Here is a 17,459-nt window from a genome sequence, read left to right as displayed (position 1 = left end):
TCTTTCTTTCTTTTTTTTTTTGTACTGGATTAAACACAGGGGCACTTAAACATTGAGCTCTTTTTATATTTTGTTTTGAGACAGGGTTTCTTCAAGTTGTGTAGGGCCTTGCTAAATTTCTTTTCTTTTTTTTTTTTTTTAGAGAGAGAGAGAGAGAGAGAGAGAGAGAGAGAGAGAGAGAGAGAGAGAGAGAGAGAGAGAATTTTTTTTTAATATTTATTTTTTAGTTCTCGGCGGACACAACATCTTTGTTGGTATGTGGTGCTGAGGATCGAACCGGGCCGCACGCATGCCAGGAGAGCGCGCTACCGCTTGAGCCACATCCCCAGCCCCGGCCTTGCTAAATTTCTGAGGTTGGCTTTGAGCTCATAATCCTCCTGCCTTAGCTTCCCAAGCCCCTGGAATTACAGGTACACACCACCGCACCCAGCCTCTTTGATTTGTTTTTCTTTCTTTCTTTCTTTTTTTAAAAAAATTTGTTATTTTAAGTTATATGTGACAGTAGAGTAATTTAAAAAAACATTTTCCACATTTTTTACTGGTGCATTATAATTGTACATATTGATGGAATTTGTCCCTTTGATTTTTGAAGGCTTCGGACCTACTTGTTTTTTTTTTTTTCCACTAATTTCATTGTATGGTTACTCAGAAACAAACAAGAAAATCCCCAGATACAACATTACTTCTAGAACTAGGTTTTGGAAGCCCTCTCCCCATGCAGAGCATTGTCCAAAAGTCTCCCACCCATCCCTCATCCTCTTCCCACTCGTAGCTCCACATTGTCCTCTGCTGGTGGAACAGTGCAACAGGTTGGAGGGCACCATCATTGGCTCCTGCCTCTGCTTCGTCCTAGCCGGAAGAACTGGACCGTTCGTTGTGATGGTTAATTTTATGGGTAGATTTGACTGGGCCAAGGGTTGCCTTGATAGTCTATAAAACATTATTTCTGGGTGCATTTATGAGATGTTTCTGGAGAGATTAACATTTGAACCAGAAAACGGAGTAAAGATCACTCTCACCAACTCAGGCAACCCACCAAGGATCAAAAGAGAACAAAAAGGCAGAGGAAGGGTAAACTGCTGTCTGAGTTGGGGCGTCTGCTCTGGGCATCTGTCTTTGTCCTCAGGCTTTCAGACTGGGCCAGGACTTGCACCATCACCTCCTCCTCCTCCTGCTCAGGCTTCTGGACCTGGGCCAGGATTTCAATCATCAGCTACCCTGGCTCTCAGCCTCCAGACTGAATTACTCCACCCACTTTTCTGGTTCTCCTGCTTGTGTCCACATCTGTATCACTATCTAGCATCATCTATCTAGAGAGAGACGATGTCTGTTGTTCTGTTTTTCTGGAGAGTGCTCATACATTTATTTTATCAACAAGACAAAATGGACAAACCTTTAAAAGGACGGATTTGAGAAGGGGGCGAATCGGGCTGCCGGTAGACCTAACTTCTGTGTCCTGCCTAGTCTCTCACCTTCTCATTTCTGCTTACACTAACATTGGTTTGAAGAGAAGAACTCTTGTGTTTTTAGTCCTGCAAGCTCCAAATCACTGGATTCTCAATCAGCTGGGTTTGCAGGTGGTAAACAGCAGGAACCTCTCTTAAAACTATTTTTTTTCTTTCCTTTTATCAGATGAGTCCATTTTAAAGTAACTCAGTCTTTATCTTAGTAGGCCTAAGGGCTCCTGCAAGACATAGTTGATCTCCAGTATTCTCAATTTTTTTGAGCTCTTCTTATCCATATCCCTTTAAGTTTTTTTCTTTTTCCTAATTGCTCTGGCTAGAGTTTCAAGGACTATGTTTAATAGAAGCGGTGAAAGAGGGTATCTCTGTCTTGTTCTAGTTTTTAGAAGGAATACTTTCAATTTTTCTCCCTTTAGAATGATGTTGGCCTTGGATTTAATGTATAGGGTTTTTCCAATGTTGTGGTATGTTCCTACTATCCCTAATTTTTCTAGTGTTCTGAATATGAGTGGATACTGTACTTTGTCAAATGCTTTTTCTGAATTCTTTGAGATAATCATGTGATTCTTGTCTTTAAGTCTATTGACATGGTGAATTATGTTTATTGATTTCCATATGTTGAGCCAACCTTGCAATCCCTAGGATGAAACCCATTTGATCGTGGTGACTTATCTTTCTTAATATATTTTTGTATGCAATTTTCCAGTATTTTATTCAGAATTTTTGCATCTATGTTTATCAGGGATGTTGGTTTGAAGTTTTCTTTCCTTGATGTATCTTTGTCTGGCTTTGGTATCAGGGTGATACTAGCTTCATAGAATGAGTCTGGAAGGGTTCCCTCCTTTTCTATTTCACGGAATAATTTGAGGAGAATTGCTGTTAGTTCTTCTCTGAAGGTTTGTAGAACTCAGCTGAAAATCTATCTGGTCCTGGGCTATTCTTTGTTGATAGACTTTTGATAACATCTTCAATTTCATTGCTTGAAATTGATGTGTTTAAATTTTCTATGTCCTTCTGATTCAACTTGGATTCACCATATATCTTTATAAATTTGTTGATGTCTCCAGGTTTTTCTATTTTATTGGAGTATAAAGTATCAAAATAGTTTCTGATTATCATCTATATTTCAGTAGTGTCCCTAGTGATATTTCCTTTTTCAACACCAATTTTAGAAAGTTGAGTATTTTCCCCCCTTTCTCTTGGTTAGCTTGACTAAGGGTTTATCAGTTTAATTTTTCCAAAGTACCAACTTTTTGTTTCATTAATTTTTTGAAATTTTTTTGTTTCACTTTTATTGATTTTGGCTTTGATTTTCATTATTTCCTGTCTTCTAATGTTTTTGGTATTGATTTCTTCTTCTTTTGCTAGGGCTTTGAGATGTGATATTTAGGTTATTTATTTGATGACTTCTATTTCTTTAATGAATGAGCTCAATGCAATGAATTTTCCTCTTAGAACTACCTTCATAGTATCCCAGATATTTTGATATGTTGTATTACTATTCTCATTTACCTGTAAACATTTTTTATTTCACCCCTTCTCTCTTCAGCTATCCATTGATCATTCAATAGCATATTATTTAGTCTCCAGGTGTTAGAGCAGCTTTTATTTTTTTTTAAATCATTGATTTCTAATTTATCCCATTATGATCTGATAGAATGCAAGGTATTATCTATATATATTTATATTTGCCAAGACTTGCTTTGTGGCCTAAGATATGATCTATTTTAGAGAAGGATCCATGTGCTGCTTAGAAGAAAGTATATTCAGTAATTAACAGATGAAATAGTCTATATATGTCTGTTAAGTTTAAATGTTTAATTGTAGTTTTGAGTTCTATAGCTTCTTTATTTAGTTTTTGTTTGGAGAATCTATTCAGTGATGAGAGAAGCATGTTAAAGTCACCCAGTATTATTGTGTTGTGGTCTATTTGCTTCTTGAAATCGATAAGGGTTTGTTTGATGTACATAGATCTTCCATTGTTTGGGGCACAAATATTTATGATTGTTTTGTCTTATTGATGTATAATTCCCATAAGCAGTATGAAATGACCTTCTTTGTCCCTTCTGATTAACTTTGGCTTGAAGTCCACTTCATCTGATATGAAGATAGAAACCTCTGCTTGTTCATGGGATCTATGTAAATGATATGGTTTTTTTTTCCATCCTTTTACCTTCAGTCTGTGGATGTCTTTGCCTATGAGATGAGTCTCTTGAACACAGCATATTGTTTGGTCTCTTTTTTTAATCCAGTTTATATCTTTTGACTAATAAGTTTAGGCCATTCATATTCAAAATTATTATTGAGAAATGATTTTTATTTTGATTTGTTTCTGGCTTTTAATTTGACTTAGTTTCTCCTTTGATTGACTGTTCTCTCTAGTGTAGTTCCTCCCTTTGCTGGTGTTCATTTTTATTTTCATTTCTTCTTCATGAAATATTAAGTATGCTTTGTAGTGCAGGCTTTGTAGTTGTGAATTCTTTTGACTTTTGTTTATTTTGGAAGATTTTTATTTCATTGTCAAACAATTTTCCTGGGTATAGTATTCTTTGCTGGCATCCATTTTCTTTCAGAGCTTGGTATATAGTACTCCAAGATCTCTGCTTTGAGGATCTGGGTTGAAAAATCAGCTGAAATCCAGACTGGTTTCCCTCTAAACGTGATCTTTCATTTTCCTATGGCAGGCTTTAAAATTTTATCCTTATTCTGTATCCTAGGGATTTTCATAATAATGTGTGGGTCTGTTGTAATTTTGTATATTTGGGGTTCTATCAGCCTCCTTATTTGATTTTTTCCATTTCATTCTTAAGGTTTGTAAAACATTATGATATTATTTCATCGAAAAAATTGCACAATTCCTTTGGTTTGTATCTCTGAGCCTCCATCTAGCCTGATAAATCTTATATTTGATCTTTTCATGTTACCCCATATTTCTCGGAAGTTTTGTTCATGGTGTCTTAACATCTTTTCTCCATGGTCTCCATGGTAGAGGGGACTCCCCTCCCCCTCCCCCCGGGGGAGGTCCCTCTAACCTGGTGTCTGGGGTAGGTTGGTGATGCTTTTAATTAAATTTTAAATTTGTTTTATTGATTCTTTCATTTCAAGGATCTCTGCTTGACTTTTTTTTTTAAGTATCTCTATCTCTTTACTGAAGTGATATTTTGCTTCCTGTATTTTCTTTCTGGTTTCACTCCTTACATTGTTTACCTCTCAGCTCAGTTTAACTGTGAACATTCTAAACTCCTTCTTTTGACATTTCTGCCACTGTGGTATTGATAGATTCTGTTATTGACGTATTTTGGTTTGTTTGGGCAATTTTTTCCCCCTTGTTTTTTCATGTTGTTTGTGTGTCTACCCATCTAACAGTATGGATCTGAGGCAGTAAAGTTTCTACCCTGTGGATTTATAGTGTCCCTAAAGATTTCCACAACCTCACCATTTGGGGATACAAATAATAACAGCAACCAGTGCAAAAAAATATATGGCTTAAAACCAAATAGATCCTGCTGTGGTATCTACAATGTTAATTGTCACAATAAACAGAAATGATGTGATTAGTAATTGCCTACAGTAAAAACAATAAGTTTGCAAAAAGTGTTTAGAATTTCAAATGGTGACCAGGGAGAGAACAGAACTGATGTAGGATGTGATGATTATGAGGGAGGAGAAGAGAAAATTGAAGTAAAAAATTAACAGAAGAGTGAAATCACAGTAAAGATTGGCTATTAGCAGAAAAAAAAAGAGAGAAAAAGAGAATCAAAGAAAACAGGTGAGAGAAAAAGTATGTAAAATAAATATTTAAAAATAAAAGAATACAAACAAACCCAAAATATACTAATCAAACATCCTAGTCCTCAAAATACTGATTCATGAAAAATAATTACCTTCAAAAAATATTAGAGGGGCTGGGGTTTTGGCTCAACAGTAGAGCACTTGTCTAGCACGTGCGGGGCACTGGGTTCAATCCTCAATACCACATAAAAAAAATAAAATAAAGGTATTGTGCCCAATTGTAACTAAAACAATTTTTTTTTAAAAAATGTTAGAAACAAGAAAAAAGAAAAATATGAATACATATAAGTGTTCATGAACCATTCATGTGACAATTCAACAAAGAAAAGAATAAAGGAAAAAAAATCTTGATGAAAAGTTAAAGAACTTTTTCCCACTTGAGTTCAAAAGCTTCTGGCTCCCCTACTCAGCAGTGTTTGGTGGGATGGGCTGGAGTGTGTGATGCCTGCTTCACCCTCAGGGTGGGGTTGCTAAAATGTGAGAGGAAATCCTGTAGGTGGAGCTCCTAGAAGTGGGGTTTAGGCTTAGGTAGTTTCCAGGTTTTTCACTGAATGGTGATTTTTCTAAAGACTGTAAATCAGTGCACCTTAGGACCCAGGAGTTGCTGGTTTATGCTGGGAGATTGCACCCCAGAGGTCTTCCCTGGGTTCCACTCATGCAGTAGAGGAGCCAATCCTTAGTTCCTCCATCACCCATGGACCCCACATTTCCTTGTCTGTTGGGTTAGTGTCCAAACTCAAGCACTCCCACCCCTGCCCTTTCAAATTCCTGGCCTGGCGCATCTCTCCCAGCTGGTCTTGCAAGTGTCTAGACTGGAGGGGGAGACAGGGAGCCAAGTGAGTTTCCATAACCTATATTCTCCTATGAAAACCCTTCTCCATGTTCGGTTTTCTCCTGGTCACTTAGGCACACTCTGTGTCATGCAGTGTGGGTTTGCCAGGCCTGTATTTCAGGCCAAGCTTGGGTTTGCCAGGAATCAGCTCCCCCACTGCCAACCTTATGCATGGCTGCAAAATGGTTCCTTCCTCCCCGATGGCCAGGAGAGATGGTGGTTTCTTTCCCACATAAGGACATTGCACAAGGACGGTTCAGGTTGGTAGGACAGTGACTTTGACCTCTGATCTCTCTATACCCAGACACACCTCCTAAAAATGTGGGTTCCTTTAATTCCCTTATCCCTCCACTTTGTTTGTGGTGGAGGGGACCACTCCAGCAGGCACTATCACCACCAGTGGTGACAGTGGCACCTGGGATTTTGTCCTTATTTTATTATATTCAGCCACCTGAGTCCCTGACCTGCTTTGAATGTCCAGAATTAATTCCCAGAAAAGCCCCCCTCCACCAGCCTTTTATTTTGAGAAGCTGCCTGTTTGCTTTCTTGGTTTTATGCCAGGGAGCAGCCAGGGAAATGACCTTGTCTCTTCTGCCATCTTGAAAAACCTCTTAGCTTTTAACTTTTTAAACTCAATAAACTCCTAAAATATTTTGAATAAAAAATTGCATACGCATACTTAATGAAAGTCAAAGGTAAAAGAATGGAAATGAGAAGTGGAGATCTCCATTTCTTAAAAGTCATATTTGCCAGAGGAAATCTATAATAGACATATGATAATGTAGTTTGTCTAGTTAGAGATACACTTACAGACTCTATGTTCTGTGATATAGTTTTTATTAATATCATGGACACTTTTCATCTCAGTATATTTACATCAATGATACTTTATTATTTTCAGTGATCTCATTTGTTATACAGTTATTCAATGATGTTGTAAACTATTCCTCTTTGGAAGAATATGTTTCTCCTTGGTTGTTTTTACATATAAAGTTACAAAGAACAAATGTGTTCTACAACTTTATAAATGCAGGTGTATATATATTTGTGTTTCCAGAGAGTGCTTCTTGACATAGATTCCTAGAAATAAGAGAGTATTATGGAAGACTTAAAGTTTAAAAATTGCTGAAAACTGTGTCATTGCTCTTTAAATCTTCTGACCAAAAAATCTTTTTTTAAAAGTCTTTTTTTTTGGTTGAATAAAATAGTGTTTTATGTTGAACTTTCTAGAATATGAGGCTTATAGTTATGATCATTTCCTTTCTGCTGACATCCCCCTTCAGATTTTCCTACTCCCCCAAACCCCACCATTTTTCCAACCAGAGTTTCTGGTTTTACCACCAAAACAAGAACAGTGGAACCACCCAAATTTTAAGACTGGCTTGTTTGCAATATTTTTTCATTACCGTTTCATGTAGATGAACACAGAACTGGTAAATAACATTCTATAAATATTTGTTGGTTGATGGTTTTGGAACAAAGTTTTTTTAGAAGAAGACAAACAACTATTCCCTTACACTGCTAGTACGTGTCAACCACTGGGTGACTGACGGGGCTGCGCGGAGGGCGGTGTGTGGAGAGCATTGTGGAGTCAGAGAGTAAAGAACTCATAAAAGCATTGCAAACTTTAATGAGGCTAAATGAACCAAGAGTTATGTTAAGAGTCCAAGATGGCAACCAGCCCATAGTAGAGGTGGGTTCAGGAGCTGAAGGAAGAGTCTCGGGGCTCCCTCAGGTCCCTGCTCCCTCATCTACTCATAGATACAACTGGTTTCTTGTCACTTCTAAATCACTCAGGAATTCAGTTCTGAGGTCAGTGACATACTTGACTTGTTGAAGTTGACACTGACCTCCAGCCTCTTTGGTGAAGAGAGAAGTGGTGACGGATAGAGTTATAAAAATTGAGACAGGGAGTTCCAGATCTCACATCCTCTGCCTTAGGAAGCTAAGCTCAGGTTTGGTCCACTTTCTCAGGATTATTTCCCCTACCTAGGATCCCTAGACCTTTCTAGAATGACTTGGGGGGTTCCTTCAGGCAGCTTTTCCTCCTCTGACATCCTCCTTTCTTCCCTCTGCCAGAGGGGCACCTCCTCCCTCACTCCCTCCCTATAGGTCCCAGGCCAGACCAGAAGACAATTTGATGGTCTTTCCCTGAGTTCTACATCAAAAGTTGGGGACCTCAACGGTGTGCCCTAGGATGACCTTCACCCACCTACTGATGCCTTTAGAGGCTGCTCCCACTCCACTCCTGTGGGCACCATCCCTGCATATCCTGCCTCTTTGCATAAATGGGCAGGAGGACCTGCTCTTATTTGGCACTGGCTGTTGGTTTTATGACAGTCACCAGCCCATTTGCTGGAGGTCAGCTGGGAGATCAAAGCAAAAGCAGCAGATGCTTGGGGCCCTGAGCCAACTCTGAGGGAAGGTGGCAGGCAGAGCTCCATTTCCATTGGAGCAAATAAGCCAGTTACTTCTGACCAGTGATAAAGTCAGAAGAAAGGAGGTGAAGATGGCACTCTTCAGGGGTAAGGAACTGGGGGTGAGGGGAACTGGAAGGAAGCTGGAGAATTCTTGGTTCACCGTTTTCCACCCTCTACTTCTTTTTCTGCTTTCATCTAGGGTTGGTCTCTATCTCCCGCTGCAGAAAACACCACTAATTGAGCAGTCCGCCTCTCATTCCAGCTCTACTGGCGGAACTTTAAAAAGAGACTTGTTTTCCCAGCAAGAGATCCACTTTGTAAATCTTCTGTAAATGGGAACCGGGGTGAGTTGGTGACTCAGCTGATCACTGGGAGGAAAGTGTAGCTGGATTCTGCCTCTTCTTGAAACTTGTTCCATTTTCCCATTTCCCTGATAGGATAAGACCCAACCCTACCCTGAGGTATAGAGAATATAGAAAGTTTTTGGAAAAGAAAGAAAGAAAGAAAAAATAAAAGATGCCTGAACAGAAAACCCAGGGCATTTTGAAAATCCCTTGGGAAGTTCTGTTTCCCTTGAGGACATCCATCCACTTGGTCACATCTGACCCAAGCCAGACAGTGGGGGAACTACAAAAGGTAGACTCATGGGAGGGGACCCTGGAACAGAGGGGATGATAAGTAAAGAGGACATCTAGGACTCAAGAGTGCAGGAAGAAAGAGGGGGGGCCGGGCACTCTGTCACCAGCCTCCTCCTGTGGTCCAAGACGTGTCCTCTTCTTTTAATAGATAAGCCCAGGGCCCTGGGTAATGGAGACAGGGGTGGCAGTAGAGGAAGTTATTAAGCACAGTGATGTCTTGTTGACTTGCACATGCAAGGAGGGTCTTGGGTAACCACAGGGCCCACGGTATTTGCAAGAACAGTTCAAGTGCTCACTTGCTTTGGGGCTGTGGTTTCCCCATCGAGAAGAGGTGAGACATTGGTGTCATCCCAGGACCACACTTAGCTCATTCCATCTCACTAAAGCTCAGTAGTCATAGTTTCCCCTGGCAGAGCAGAAACTTCTGTGCTAGTCAACAGTTGTTCCAACTGCACAGATGTGAACGTGTTGCGATGCCACTGAGTCCTGGGCCACAGGAGCCAAATGCAACCACACCCAGGTGGGCAGAGCTGCATTATGAAGCCTGGATGGTGGGAGTGAGGGGAGTACATCATACATTTTTTCAGACATCTTCTTCTTTTTTTTTTAAAAGAGTGGAATACATTTTTATTATACATTTTATTTTTTTTTAAATTTTTTTTTCATGGAATACATTTTCTTATTACCAATTCCCACAGTGGGAAAGTAATTTATTAGTTTTATATTTGTGGACAGATTATTTTAGGACAAGTAAAACACATTGGAGAATTACATCTGTTTGGAACTTGCAATATTCTGATATGTCTACAAGGAAGACTTCTTCTCTAACTTGAGCATCTCTATATTCAGAAGCTTTCCAATCTTTCCTTCCTAGGATACAGAAATCTGTAATTTGAGATTTTAGTATCTCCTATAAAGTTTCCCTAAGGACATAAAATCATCAGTAGCTGGTATCAACTGGACAGAGAAGTTTCCAAAAGTAAACACCATCTAATTTTTTGCAAAGTCATGAATTAACAGTCTTTCCCTTTGTCCATTATTTCCAAGACAAATGCAGAAATGATCATATACTGATAATATTAAAGCTAAATTCTCTTTAAGAGACTGACAAAAGCAAAAGCTCATATGTAAAGTTTACTCATACTGTGAATCTCATGAACTTAAAGACAACCCCATTAACTCACTAGAATGCAGAACTGGGTCTCATAATTTCTTGAACACATTTCCTCTCAAACCTCTTCCTCAACAATGAAATTCTAAAATAACCATGTGATTAGAAGAAGGTTTGCCCACCAATGAACTTTCTGTTATTTCCTCCTTATTGTGAGTTGAATGACAGAGCAGAGGCAGAGGCATACAATCAATTCTCAAGTCAAAAAGGTCAAAGCTTCCACAGCATGGCAACAGCTGTGCAGATGCCCACATCATGATAGTTGAAATAACAAAGCCCAGAAAAGGTTAAAGATGAGAGTGCCAAAAGGCCTGCCTTGGCAGCTTTCTGTGATGCATCCCCATGAACATAATCAGTGACAACTTGTCCAAGGCCCCAGTGACTATGAAGAGTGAGGACTGCAGCCAAGGAGTAATCTATTGCAGAGCAAGGATTCAAATATGCAGCTGGAAGCAGGCCCAGGAGCAAAACACTGACAACCCTCTCACTAGTCCAGTGAAGAGGTGCAGCCTTGGAACCAGAATGGAGGTTGGGTGACAGGTGAATGTGCTGTGTTCCAATCCAACCTGGGGTAGGTCAGTCTTGGAGAAATGCTGAGATGTGAGCAGGTCTGACCAATGGGGTTCGGAGGAACAGAGCTCGGCCTCCTTGAGCACCGCAGAGGACACCCAGACATCTGCTTCTTGAAGAGAGATTCATCAAGGACCCCAACGTGCACTCACCAAAGGATATAAATATGTATTCAATTTGGGTGTTAATATGCATAAGGAACGCCAAAATATTCTTAGCCTTTGACCAAGAAAGTCCATGTCTAGAATCAGTTTCCTAGGGAAAGAAGTCTTATGCTGAAGAACATTTGATCTCCAGCATATTTATAGCAATTTAAAATTAGATGTGATTTAAATCAGTTGCAAGATGAAAATGGCTAGGAAAATTATATTTTCACTTGATTGACTATTACGCAGCCATTATGACATGAGAAATGCATAGCTTTTAATGATATGTTTTAAAAGCCCAAGATGTAAATTGAATTATTTTAATCAAGACCCACCCAGGATCTGGGGATATGTTCAATCCCACAAAATATCTTCTGTAGATGCTGGTCCCAGGAATGAGGGGGAATCAAAGCTGCAGGTGTGCTGTGTCCCTTCTTAGCTGCCTGCCCCTTTGCCTATCCAATACTGAAGGACTCCTCTTTCTTCCTCAACTTGGTTGAATCCTTGTTTTAAACATCCCCTCATTTCCTCCTTCCACCTTCTGTGTGGATGGAGGAGGTGGGTGGCCAGTTCTGCCTCACTTCATATGCTCTAGAACCGGTGTGAAGCCCTACTTCCTGGTAGTGGCCTTGATAACATGAAAAGCTTAGTGTCTGTTTAGCTCAGATTTAGGTCATATATATTTACAGGGCAAAATAAAATACATGAGTTAGCCTTCTTAAAAACCAAGTAATTCGGGCGGTTGGAGGACTAACCAGGAGAGTGAAGGAGAAGAATTGTTCCTTACAAAGTGTTGCCACCCTTCATAGCTTAAGAAAAAGATCATCAAGAAAAAGATCATCAAGAAAAAGACAAAACACATTATAGTGAAGATGTTTTTTTCCTGACCTGAATCTGTTCTCCATTTTTACTAATACCAGAAAACCACACTTCCCTCCCTAATAATTCTCAAACTTTAAGTTTTTGTGACATTCATTCAACCCACAGATCCATGTATGTGCCTTGATTAACTTAAGCAAAGCTATGAAACTCATCTTCATAACCACAGTGATTGGTTAGGAACTGGGTTGCTAAGTCAGTCAAATCTGAAAGAACCTAAATGCTTTTTTTTTGCAACAGGAACATGAATTCACTTTTCCCTTTTGTTTATTTATTTATTCATTCTGATTAGGTATATATATGACAGCAGAATGCACTTTGATTCATTGTACACAATTGCAGCACGACTTTTTATTTCTCTGGTTGTGGGCTTGGGATATAGCTCAGTTGGTAGAGTGCTTGCCTTGCTGGGTTTGATCCCCAGCACCAAAAAAAAAACAAAACAAAACAAAACAAAACAAAAAACACCAATTATTTCTCTGGTTGTACATGATGTAGCATCACACCCTATGTGCAGTCAAACAAATACCTAGGGTAATGTTGTTCATCTCATTCCACCATCTTCCCTGCCACCCATGCACCCTCCTCAGCCTCCCTCCCCTTTGCCCAATCAAAGTTCCTCTATTTTTCCCATGCCTCCCCCACTCCCCATTATGGATCAGCATCCACTTATCAGAGAGAACATTTGGCCTTTGATTTTGGGGGATTTGCTTACTTATCATGATATTCTTCCACTCCATCCATTTCCCTGCAAATGCCATGATTTTATTCTCTTTTAATTCTGAGTGATATTCCATTGTGTTTATATACCACAGTTTCTTTATCCATTCATCTATTGAAGGGCATCTTGGTTGCTTCCATAGTTTAACTATTGTGAATTGAGCTTCTATGAACATTGATGTGGCTGCATCACTGTAGTACGCTGATTTTAAGTCCTTTGAGTGTAGACCAAGGATTGGGATAGTTGGGTCAAACAGTGGTTCCATTCCAAGTTTTCTAAGGAATCTCCATACTGCTTTCCAGATTGGTTGCACCAATTTGCAGTCCCACCAGCAGCATATGAGTGTGCCTTTTCCCCCACATCCTCGCCAACATTTATTGTTGTCTGTATTCTTGATAACTGCCATTCTGTCTGGCATGAGATAAAATCTCAGAGTAGTTTTGATTTGCATTTCTCTAATTACTAGTGATGTTGAAAGAGCAATTCTTCATGATTCATGTAACACTGGTAAGTGCTAGCAGCCACTCTGGGACTCTGACATGGAAGGATTATTATAATTGAATAAAAAAATGGTAAGATACCATGTCCCTGAAATGTCCCATTCCATTGTCAAGAACCTAACCAAGTTAAGGGAACAATAAGACCGGGTCCAGACTGGAAGGTCCGGATAAATTCTATCTTGAAGGACAAAGACTTCCTCACATTTATTGCAAACAAGGCACACCAGTAGTATCTGTGGAAGCTGTTTTCTTGCATGCATTCCAGCGTATCCTTCTGATGCTGGTCATATAAGACACAAAGTAAGCTAAGCTAATGACGTCTACTGCTTCTGTGGTCTGACTTACAAACTCTCTTTCCCTGTGGTAACTGGTATGGAATTGAGGGCACGTGGAGAGGGTAAGTGCCTCTCTGCCAGCTGGCTGCCACTGGACAAGGTGTTGTGAGGGGCAAAGGAACTGTTTTCTTGTGAAACACTGTCAGGGACAGAGGTGCTATCTGTCCAGCCTATTGTCACTGGACTTTCTGGAGTAGCATTATGAGGGATGGAGGCGCTATTTAGCAAAACACCACGTGGGACAGAGGTGTTATCTGTCTAGCCTGTCACCACTGGCCCTGCCCTGTAAGCATTTTTCAGTAAACCTTCTGTCTCACACTCCACCTCCAGGTGTTTTCTTTGATCTCTTGGCACCCCAGCCCACTAGCACAACTGAGCTACCGAGAGCACAAAGGGAGACCCAGAAAGAGAAGACAACAGAAACTGTGGGATCCCATGGGGCTACGGCATGCTCCCTTGCTTGGGGCCAGAGCCACATCTGTACCCTTCAGTCTTGGGGCCACAAGATTCATTTAATCAAACCTTTGAATTAGATGTACTTGTTTGTGTTCCTCCTTGAAACTGTCAGTGCTCTAAGATACGCAGAGACCTGGACCTGTTCAGAGATACTGGCTCTGTTAAAAGTCACAGGCTCCAACTGAAAGGTGGAATGGAAAATAGGAGGTCATCAAACAGGAGTGGCTTTGAAACTTTAGGGTGCATCATAACCACCTGGAGACTTTTTAAAAACTACACATTGTTGGGGCACACTCCCTAAAGTCTGGAAGGGGAACTTAGAACTTGCTTTTCTAGCATATTCCTTAGGTGATGGGTGTGCTGCTGTCCGGGCACTACTTTTTGAGAATTACCATCATTCTGTGGCATTGAAGCTGCTGGTTGAATTGTGACCTGTCATATTTTGGTGCTGAGGCCCTGTGCCAAATACCAAAGCTGCAGCATTAAGGAATTTTTTTAGGGAAGATTCTAAATTTTGGAATTTAATAGCTACTTCTTACATTCACAAATAAGGTTCTTTAAGATAGAGTTTAGATTACTTTGAAATGGGCTCATCTGAAATCAGAAAAGGAAAATAATTCAGCTTTTCTGACACCGGCCTTTACAATCTGTTGTCTCAGAACCCAGTAACCTGGCGACTTGCAGGGCTCTACATACAGAATTTTGTAGACTAAGATAAAGTTTCTCTGAGCAGACCCAAGGAGGTGAGAGATGTAGGGGATACGCCTGGGGTCCAACTGCAGACCTGATTCGCTCCTCACCCTTTCCTGTGGAATAATTATCTTCCTTACTTAAGATACACAATTAGCTCTTGATGAAGGTACAAGAAGGATGTCACTTTGGGCCTCAGGTCAAATATTCATGACCTCCATATACAGTCCCATACTCCATAGAGTGAGATGTGGCTCCACAGGGCTCAGGATGGAGCTCCAAAGCTCTCCCCAGGGGCTTGGAGGTAGTGGTGACTATAAGTCTGGGCTCTGTGCTAGAACATGCACATTCCCAATCCTGGCTAAAATGCCAAACCTATGACTGGAGTACCCCTCTGCTTGCAGTTACCTAGCTCATGGATGGATCAGAAGCAAATACAGTAGAAACCTATTATCATTGAAAGGGAATCACATTGCCACACAAACCACCAGACCAGCCCCAAACAGTCATTGATTGCTCAACAACTAAGGAAAACCCCAGACTCCTAACCACCCATTCCCCACAGGAAGTAAACAGCCCCCAGGAAGCAGGTTCCCCTCAATGCACATCTCTGATGTCTCCATGGGGGACATTCCTCCAGGGAGGAGAGCTGCCAAGGTGCCTGTGCAGCTGACCAGGGATCTCAGTCGAGTCTTGACTCTGAAATGTCTGAGGAACTGGTTCCCTCCCTGTGCAGTTCCCTGCTCCTTTTGCCCTAACCGGAGTCTTTATTCTGTGTACTTTGTACAACACCTGACTTTAGGGAATGTTGGACATGCTAAACTTCTCATGCAGACATAGATTTCTGGACCTCGAGAAATAGTTCAGTGCATTCAGAGATTTTTGTATGACCCCATTTTTTTTTTTCCTGAAAGAAGATGACATCTTCACTGTGTCTAGGGGAACAAACGCTGTACCTCCTGTTCTGCTGACAGCAACTCCACACTTACCAGGAGTGCAGATGATAATGGTGTAGGAGAGTGGGCCCCTCATAATGGAAGGGGACTGTGAAATGTGGCAAGGGAAAAGTTGTGTGTGTGTGTGTGTGTGTGTGTGTGTGTGTGTGTGTGAGAGAGAGAGAGAGAGAGAGAGAGAGAGAGAGAGAGAGAGAGAGAGAGATTGATTGAGAGAGAGAGAGAGGAAAGCCTCCATCATAAGACATTGCTTTTGTCTTCATTCTCATTATATAAAAGCCATCATGACATCAAATCTCCATAAGCCAGTTGAGCTCTGTCCTCTTGGTGTCAACTCAGGATCCCAACCAGAGAGTGGCTCCAACAGAGGGACTAGCACACATCAGATGGGAGGATAAGGTAAGACCAGAAAGATAAGTAATCCAACTTACTGAAAAATAAATAAAAATTTAGAAAAAAATGTACTCTAAGCAACTACAGTTAGCTACTTGATGTGCATCTTATCCAAATATTTACCTAGATAAATATATATGTATATAAGAATTTTAAGATAAAAACAAAAATAACATGTATAGTTCTGTATCATATATGTAGAGTGTTTATACATACAGTAGTATGTATAAAAGTGGGTACACCTTTTATACTTAATATGATGGACACACTGCACAGACAGAGGTGAATGTGCAGAATTGATAGCAGAATATTCCATGGATGGGCATCTTAATTCACTTCTTTTTTAATCCCCTACTGATGTTTCCTTTTTTTTTTTAAACTAGCCATGCTGCAAAAATATATCCTTGTGTCTACATAGTCCTATTCTTTGGCAGTGTTTCTATAAAATAGATTCCTGAAAATGGAATCAAGTCAAACAGCAGTTTTTTTTGTTTGTTTGTTGGTTGGTTTGTTTCTTTGTAGTACTGGGGATTGAACCCAAGGCCTCAGTCATGCTAGGCAAGAGCTCTTCCTCAGGGCTGCATCCCCAACCCTAGTATGTGTGTTTTAATATTTGCTAAGTCATAGTGTTTTATTAAACCTCAAAGTGTTTGATTACTATGATTCTACACAATTTTATTTTATACCAGGGATTGAACTCAGGGGCACTCTGTCACTGAGCCACATGCCTACCCCTATTTTGTATTTTATTTAGAAACAGGATCTCACTGAATTCCTTAGTGCCTTCCCATTGCAGAGTCTGGCTTTGAACTTATGATTGTTCTGCCTAAGACTCCAAAGATACTGGATTACAGGCATGTGTTACCATGCCTGGCTTGTAAACAATTTTGGATACAAAAATCAGATTATTTTGAAAATGAAATAATTATGACTTATAAAAATTAATACATGTTTGATTTTCACACATCTTTTGAATATCCCCTTCTGAAAAAATGACCCTGGCTCAGTGTATATTTCTTGTACTTATAACTGCAACCCAAGTAATCCACCTGTTAAATAACTTACCTTTTATAGCAAACCTATAAACAGAGTTCTGCTCCACATAGAGCCTGATTTCCAACCTCACCCGCCACCAAAATTAGCCATTTATTTGGTGGAGTATGGTTTTTAGAGAAATAATGTATGGTACACCTATAACCCCATACAGGTATACACCACATTTGGGAAGGAGTGGTGAATCCTGTTACCTAGGTCAGTGTTCTTAGCCACTAACCTGCATGCAGCACTCCTGGTAAACTTGATGACAACATCAGTTCTCAGGTTCCATCCAGAGCATTCTGGTGGGAGTGGCTTCTGAACTGTTGCCTATGACTTGAGCATAGGTAGATGACACCTGGGGAAATTACTTGGGCAGTGTTTAATAGCACACAGTATGTAGTTAAATGAAGGTCTAGTTTGGGAGCTCAGTTGTGCCATCTGCATGCAGTGTGATCTTGGACA

General features: G+C 40.2%; 1 pseudogene; it reads right to left on the bottom strand.

Moving 5' to 3' along the window:
• Positions 1-9,819: 9,819 nt before the first annotated feature.
• Positions 9,820-11,015, bottom strand: LOC101977359 (succinate dehydrogenase [ubiquinone] cytochrome b small subunit, mitochondrial pseudogene; annotated as a pseudogene).
• Between the last annotated feature and the right edge of the window lie 6,444 nt (positions 11,016-17,459).

Source organism: Ictidomys tridecemlineatus, chromosome 3, assembly GCF_052094955.1.
Source record: "Ictidomys tridecemlineatus isolate mIctTri1 chromosome 3, mIctTri1.hap1, whole genome shotgun sequence".
Classification (NCBI taxonomy): Eukaryota; Metazoa; Chordata; class Mammalia; order Rodentia; family Sciuridae; genus Ictidomys; species Ictidomys tridecemlineatus.
Note: the sequence above shows the minus strand (reverse complement) of the source record. Positions and strands in the feature narration are given on the sequence as shown.